This window comes from Montipora capricornis, chromosome 8 (genome assembly GCF_036669925.1).
Source record: "Montipora capricornis isolate CH-2021 chromosome 8, ASM3666992v2, whole genome shotgun sequence".
Taxonomy (NCBI): Eukaryota; Metazoa; Cnidaria; class Anthozoa; order Scleractinia; family Acroporidae; genus Montipora; species Montipora capricornis.
This window is the reverse complement of record NC_090890.1, coordinates 10921752-10930004: the sequence shown is the minus strand read 5'-3', so window position 1 is coordinate 10930004 and position 8253 is coordinate 10921752. Positions and strand designations below refer to the sequence as shown.

Below are 8253 nucleotides of genomic sequence, written 5' to 3'. Positions count from 1 at the left end.
GTTTCGTCCAGACACGCTGCTTCTTGTAACTCCGAGCTTAGAGGTTAAGTAAAATGTTAGAGTAGCGTCTCGATAATACAGATTTGTTTTTACAGGGATCCAATACAGAGAGATATGGTCGTACTTCTTTACATTGTAAATGATTCGCGCGGCAAAGTTTTGAAGATATTGTAACTTACGGACATAACAAGCTGAGGTAGATGACCATATTGACGAACAGTAGTACAGTTTACTGAAACCAAGCGCGTTAATTATGGTTTCAAACAACGCCATATTGGAAACGGATCTGGTAGAAAGGTATAATTAGACACTGAATCATAAGTATTGAGAAATTATTCTTTCCAGAAAGCTAAAACTAAACCCTGAGTCTGATTTGGCTAATCACAAAGAATACTTCATAGATCTACATGGCGCCGGTGATAAGCGCGTGAAAAATGAAAGGGAGTGAGACTTTTTAGGCAATCACTACACGTCAAAATCATTGTGAAATCGCGGTGTTCTTAATAAAGTACGAGTGACATTCTTTTCTTCGGTGTTAATTAAAAGGCAATTTAGAAATGGTTAACAAAAAGAACTTTACCATTGACTTCCAGCCGCATCAAGGTGCTTGTGCCTGTCCTAGGATGTTTGATGCCGAGCACTTGAATGTACCCCGAGTCATCCCCGACCAAATCAGATAAATCAACCTTCCATCTGTAACCCGTCCTGACAGATCTTCCTCTTCCATCCCTACTCGCACTCTACTCCATGCTACTGTGGGCTTAGGATAGCCGCTGACTTTACATTGGAAAGAGGCTGTTTCGCTTTCATTAGCTGTAATGGCTGAGGGGAAACAGCAACAGTGGGAGCTACAAGCGATTTGCCAGGCTCTCCTTTAGGTCCCGTCTTGCCTATGTCTCCTGTCTGTCCCCTTGGTCCGATTTCTCTTTGGGATCCTGCCGGTCCCATGACACCTGGTAATCCTGTGCTACCCCGGTCTCCTTTGTTTCCATCTCTCCCTCTTGGTCCTTGGGCTCCATCTTCCCCAGGTGGTCCTGCCGGACCGGGAGGGCCTGGGGGTCCTACTGAACACGTGTCACCCTTTGATGGACAGAGATGTAGCTTGCCCTCTGCTACAAGTTCGTTTATTTTCGTTATTGTGTCTACCGCTTCGTTACTGCCGTTGTTGCTACTTAAATCAGCTGGTCGCGCGCGCCTCTTCCTATTGACTTGAGTTCCTGAAAAGAGGATAAACGGTCCTTGTATAACAACAAAGGTCCTTTAGCAAACAGTCACGTTACCTTAAAAATTAATACATACTTAATTGACCACTCCCCATAGGGGCTTTTCAGGGCCAATGAAACACAATCAAAGAAACGAAAGAAATGAACAACAACAACAACAACTGTAAAGAATCCTAACTGGCCGGAGGCAAACCAGTTGGCTATTTGCCAGTGCATCTGTGAAGTTGAACCACGGTCCACCAGGACCAAATTCAACGAGTGTTCAGAACGAGTCTTGAACCCAGGAACTCCAGATCTCAAGGCATGCGCCCTAACCACTGGGAAGCACTTGAGTGCGACTTGAGCAAATTGTGTAGACATAAATTTGAAAGTCAGGTAAGACTTTCGTTGTTTTCTTTTTTTAATTATCATTTTCCTTATTTTATGATACACTCATTATTACTGCTCGTTAATTCGCAGCTCATTATTTTTTTTGCCTGTCCTTAGGTCCAAAGATCAAGTATACCGCCGAAGACAAACTATATAACAGTGTACATTATACATTAAACAAAGATCACAAGACCTCTGAATAGAAACGTAAAAACGGCCATGGACTTCGAATCCTACTATGACGAGTCTTCCTTGGAAAAAACAGGAGATTGTGCACCACTTGACCTAACATAGCCATCGATCAACGACGGAAAATAAATTTTGAAAAATTCTTTTAAAAGAATTTAAAAAACTGAAGTCAGAAACGAATACTTACCACAAAGGCATTCGACCAGAGTAATTGAAAACATTACAATTACAAAGATTTGAATGCAACAAAATAGTTGCCGTTTGGGAACAAAACTGCAAACGATTTTCGAACAAAAAATTGCTTTTCTCATCCGCTCCTTTGTCGGTGACTGCCTGTCCTCAGTAACTTTAACGGTGGATTTGAGAGATATTTTGTATAAGGAAAAGAAGCAAACCTCTGTTGAATTGTTTCGGACAAAGGAATGCAAGTAAGCAAAAGTTTTGTATGAGAATAATAGACCTAATAGACCTTATAGGCTAACTCAATGTTGTACCCAATTCAAATCTCGATCCCGGGATTAAGATTCTTTGTGTGTTGTATTTGCATGATAATGTAGCATTCATATGTAAATGATATGGAAATAACTGCGAACAAAACGTTTTATTCCCAAAGGGTTTGAATTGGGTACAACATTGAGTTAGCCGATTAGGTCTATTCGGACATTTCATCATAAAAATGACATTGATTTTATTCCGTGCGCATCCTTGTCATTGTAATGGCTCTTTGTGGATAGCTTTGCGCACATAGCTAATAAAAAACTCCGAAGTTTTCTGGTCGTGAAGAAAGAAACAATATACACATCATGGGAAAAGCATCAATTGAAAGGAAGCAGCCAGCTGATTATTTCCAAGCATTGTTGAATTGAATTCTTGGTCTCCGAGTGGATCCGAATGCAGTTGATGGAGATAAAACTGAAGCATAGGCATCAAAAACAAGAATTTTATCTTCTAAGCCACACTGCCTCCGAGGCAGCGTCTTTCTTTCATGCCGTCAAAGCGCAGGTAACAAAAGCTAAACTAATTGCTCAAGCTGATGCAGAATTAACACTTCAGCTGTTTTCTGGATCCATTAGTTAAGTCTTAGTCTAACTTACCAAGGGAATTTTGGACAACCTCCAGGCTGTCGGATTCTTTGGCCGTTGGTTTGTTCTTCTGCTCTCAAGCGCAGTTATTCTCCTTTTCTGTTCGCTCAACTCTAATTCAACCCTCAAAAACATACCACAGAACAACAAAGTTAATATAATTGTTACAAGAATCGAAGCGAGCGAAGGCCAACTGTGCTTCTGAGCGGTCATTTTGATGATAACTGCAAATCAATTGGTCTGTCGCCGAGTGGCTCCGCGAACAGAATAAACTATGAATGCCAAATTTTCTGACCTATATATGCTGAGGAATCGTGCGTAACTGGCACAAAGGCGGGTGAAATTTGAAGCTGATATGACAAAATCTTAGGTCAAAACCACCCACACATATTTTCATAATTGGTTTTGACAGGAGCTTTTTACCAGGATAACGGCATTTTCACAGATCAAGCTTTTTTCAGACGAATGACCATTCTCAATTCCATATGTAATCCTCATGCAAGACTTGTGACTAACTGGAAAGGTCTGGTTTCGCTGGAAAATCGATCTATGACAACTGGGTCTGTAAAACGAAGACTCCAAATCCAGCCAGTTGTACCACCTCAACCTTACTTTTCCATTCCCCTCAGGAATGCTGAACAGGATATAGGAACACCTAATTTGTTTTTGTTTTTTTTAATTTGTAAGTTTTCCCCACCCTATTATCCCAGGCAGAAAAGCGGCGTCTCCGTGGTTGCGGTTGTGCGGGTACGCGAACATCGGAAATCATTATTTTTGCACATTATCCATGACGTACACAAAACTCTATTACGTGCTTGGTTACATTATATTTATAGCATGTCGTGTCGTGCATGTCGAGGCTGAAACGCGGCGTGTGCGTGAATGAGGTTGTGCGGTTACGTGAACATCGGAAATCATTATTTTTAATTTGCACATCATCACGTACACAAAACCCTATTATGTGCTTGGTTGTATTATATTTACAGCATGTCAAGCCATCCCACTCAGAGCTAAAAACCTTGCTAGTAATAGTTCTCGCTACAATTTGCCCCGGGTTTGAATATCAGGTCTATTCTGTAATGAAGCTTATGAATTTCATTACAAACCGATTGTTGCACCGATAAGTTTTCCCCCCCTATTATCCGAGGCTGAAACGTGGCGTGTGCGTGATTGCGGTTGTAGGGGTAGGTGAACATCGGAAATCATTATTTTTAATTTGCACATCATCACGTACACAAAACCCTATTATGTGCTTGGTTGTATTATATTTATAGCATGTGGTGCCATCCCACTCAGAGCTGAAAACTATACTAGTAGTTCTTCTCGCTACATCTGCTCCCGATTTGAATATCATATCTATTCTGTAATGAAGCTTGTGACTTTCATTACAAACTGATTGTTGCGGTGGTTCCCAGTCTGATATGAAATATACATATTGCAAGCCCATTGGCTAATATACCATAATACTCTTTGTTTTATTTTCTCTTGGGACTTATAATGGTCCCAAGAGAAACTGGAAACAAAGTTATGCAAAATTTTGCAGGGACAAACAAATGGTATTATGGTATTTTTGATATCCTTACAAACATTTCGAAACCTGCAGCAACTGCGTTCGTATTTGTTCTCCTTTCGTCACCGGTGTCGGAATGAATTTTAAACCCCTTGATAATAGGTTTTTAATTACTTGATCTGGTGTCAAATCGTGGATCGAAAGGTTTCAAATATATGTTTTGTTTGTTTCAAACGTTTGTCGTTTCATATTTCGCCACAGGTAACCCAGGCTCACTGTGTGTAGGTAAATATAGAGAACATATGAGGCGAAGTTTAGGTCTGAAAATTTGCTAGAAAATGGAAATAAAAATCGATAAAACTTACCATGTGGTGAGCTGCTGTTGTCTTTAATATGTACACGAAGTTTCGGGAAAAATGGTCCCCGTTCACCTTCCTTCATAGTATAGTGACAAGGTAGGAGACTGAAGCCGGCATATGGAATCCGAGCGACACAATACAAGCACGGTTTTTTACGCAAAAATCGAATCCAGTCGCTAAATAAACACACCAGACTCGTGGAACATGAATTTCTCTAAACCATGAATCCACTGAAGCATCTCCAGGTAGCAACGCGAAGCCACCAGACTCCAAAAAACTTGTAAGTTAACCTGCTAAAATGGCGGCCAGAAAGCGTTGTACTCGCGAAGTGTCCAATTCAAAACGCCTGGTGACGAGTATAATAAGTTCCCCTGGAGGGAGGGGATTACCATATTGCTCAGTGAGTTTTGTTTTTATAAATGTGGGACTCCCCTCCCTCCAGAACTTATTAAACTCGTCACCAGGCGTCTAGAGTTCAGTGCCATTTGAATTGGCTCCGCGTTGCTACCTGGAGATGCTTCAGTGGATTCATGGTTTAGAGAAATTCATGTTCCACGAGCCTGGCGTGTTTATTTAGCGACTGGATTCGATTTTCGCGAAAAAAATCGTGCTTGTTTTGGGTCGATCGGAGTCCATAAGCTGGCTTCCGTCTCCTACCTTCACTATATTATGAAGGAAGGTGAACAAGGACCATTTTTCCCGAAACTTCGTTTACGTATTAAAGACAACAACATGGTAAGTTTAATCGATTTTTATTTCCATTTTCTAGCAAATTTTCAGACCTAAACTTCGCCTTATATGTTCTCTATATTTACCTACACACAGTGAGCCTGGGTTACCTGTGATTTCGCTTACTTCTTTTTCTTCTTTTATTGCGTTTTTCTTTGTTATTTTCTTTTGTGTTGTAATATTTGTTTCCCCCCCATTTAGTGTCTTCAGAGTCAAAAAGCAGACGTACATAGGGTTAGGCTTTTATCTTTATTTTGGTTTTTCTTCTTTTCTTTGTTATTTTCTTCTGTGTTGTAATATTTGCTTCCCCCCTTTGAGTGTCTTCAGAGTCAGAGAACAGACGCACATAGGGTTAGGCTTTTATCTTTATTTTGGCCTTTTACTGCTCTTCGTTGACTTTTGCTACTCGTTTTTGGATATTGTCTGTGAGTCTATGTACATTGTCTGTTTAACTTTTTCGGATCGAATCCGTCAATCCCGTTGCTGAAAAACTTTTGAATTAAAAAAAATAAAGAAATCACTGTGATGAAAGATACTCACGGCCTTGAATATTGCAAAAGCTTCCTGAACACGACAATCTTCATGCCCTCCTTGTGTGCGTGGCCATGATGCAAGAATTGAACCGGCAGTGCCTTGCGAGCTTACTAAAAAATTAACCGGAACCACCGTGGGCGCTTAGTTTCTTCAAATCGGGATCGATTCACCCACTGCAACAATATTACAATACTTCTCTGTACGCGGTGGGTAATTATGCGGAGGTGGGTATTATGCGGAGGCAAAAATCTTTATTCCTTCGACGTAAGCGTTCTTTTAGCCGGAGCATAATGCAATTAAAGAACCCGTAGTCATCATTTGCAGCGTTTCGTGCTACAGTGTACACTAAATTGTCTATTTTAGGAGTGCACTCGTTTCACAGGGACAAACGGGTTCGACAATTTAAAGCAGGGTCTTCTCGAATAAGGACTAGAAACCGAAGCCGATTTCCCGTGTCACAGCCCTTCAGTGTTCATACAAACTCCACACTAAGCGCAAAGAGAGTGGGACAAGGAGTTCTTGGCGTTGTAGTCTGGCCTTGTAAAGAAAACAACAACAACAACAACAACAACAATTTTAGTTTTTGCAATTAGAAAATATGTTCAATTAGAGTATGTTCTGAAAGATAACTTATATGTTAACTCGTGTGAATGAAATGAAGATATTAATTTCGTATGGTGACACGGGGGAAAATAGGGTGTTCCTTTGCATCTCTTTCAGTTAAATCGCGGAAATGCTCCATTTCGACAATTTACTAGCAATGTGGCGGGACAACTGCCACATGATTCCAGTCCTACAAGTCTCCTATAGGTCAGTGTCAGAGCATCCGAACTAGTAATCGGAAGGCGTAGGTTTGACTACAGCAAAGGAGCAATCGGATTCTTTCCCGAGTATCTTCAAGTCATCACAAATCTATCTCTTCAAAGATAAAATATTGAAACAAAAAAGTCGTTTGCTGAAGCCCGCCGCACACTTGAGGAAACAGCTGAGTAAACTACCTTGCGAGGCGGTTTGTTCACGTGTGCGGGGAAATTGTGGTGAGAAATTCGCCTCGCGAGGCCATGAGGATAAAATCAAACATGTTTGATGTTTTTGGACTCGCGAAAAAAATTCCTCAATGTTTGCGGCCATCGTGAGAATCAAGCTGAGCTTGGTTTAAGCAAGCATCGAATAAAAATACATGGCAGACTCACGTGACTCCAACGGTTCAGGATGGGGTCGGAGGAAGAAATTTCGACGTCACTGAAGTCACGTGAGAATGCCATGTATTTTTATTGGATGTTTTGATTGACCAAGCTAAGCAAACCGCCTCGCGAGGCAGTTTGCTCTGTTCTTTCGTCACCGTGTGCGGCGAGCTTTAGCAACCAAATAGTTATAAGAAGCTAACCAACTGAACTGAACTCACTCCTTTTAAGAAGATATTGCAAATACCTGTGTGACGATGAGCAGCGAAAAAAGGGTTCCTTCATTAGCTCACTCAGTTGCTGTCCCATTCATTTTGGCCCTTGCGCCCGTTTCCCACAAAAGCTAAGAGACTTAAAATAATGGTGCGTTTCTTTGGGATGATCCGAAAAAGGATCACTGATCCAAGATCATTTGGATCATGGTGCATCAAAAGGAACCGAAGCCTAATCCTTAAAGGTCCCAGAGTGGATTCTTCGGTTCGGTTCCTCTGATGCAAAGGAAAGCATGCTTGGTCTCTAGTCAGACCAAAATAAATTGAGACCACTTTGTGTCAAATGTTATTGAGGGCACTAGCCTACGAACAGGCTTCCGGCGAGGACGGGAAAAAAACATTCGGCGAGCGCGAAACAAAAGAATTCGGAGAGCGAAGCGATCGGGGCGGTACAGGGGAGCCTGAGGCTATGAGGGCACTGACTCATTGCGCGAAAAGTTATCACCGCATTTCTGGGAGTGAAACTTGCCGTTTTGATTCTGTTCGAGATTGTGGTAGTAGCAGCGTAAGATAATACGTGACACTACTTGACACCCTTAAAGAGGGGGACATTGGCATTTTCGGTTTTGCGGTTTTGGCTATTTTTTAGATCGGTTTTTCGGTTTTGTGCCAAAAGACTTCGGTTTTTCGGTTTTGATGTTCATTGCGGTTTGCGGATTTTTCGTTTTTTAGCGTCTGGTTTTCGGTTTTTGTAGAAGATACGAGCGGTTTTTCGGTTTTGTTATCCGATGTGCTTTTTGGGTTTTTCTATTTTGTCCTATTTGGGCTCCGGTTTCTCTTAGATTTGAGCGGCAATTGATCT

General features: G+C 41.4%; 1 protein-coding gene and 1 long non-coding RNA gene across 2 annotated transcripts in view; both read right to left on the bottom strand.

The window, feature by feature from the left end:
• LOC138013456 (hemagglutinin/amebocyte aggregation factor-like) overlaps positions 1 to 8253 on the bottom strand; it is a 327884-nt gene that overhangs the window by 197197 nt on the left and 122434 nt on the right. The window lies entirely within an intron of this gene.
• On the bottom strand, positions 1117 to 3418 carry LOC138059962 (uncharacterized). The gene is made up of 3 exons (XR_011134275.1): positions 3287 to 3418; positions 2876 to 2987; positions 1117 to 1217 (listed from the first exon to the last, which is right to left on the bottom strand). It is a non-coding gene; the product is annotated as an uncharacterized lncRNA (long non-coding RNA).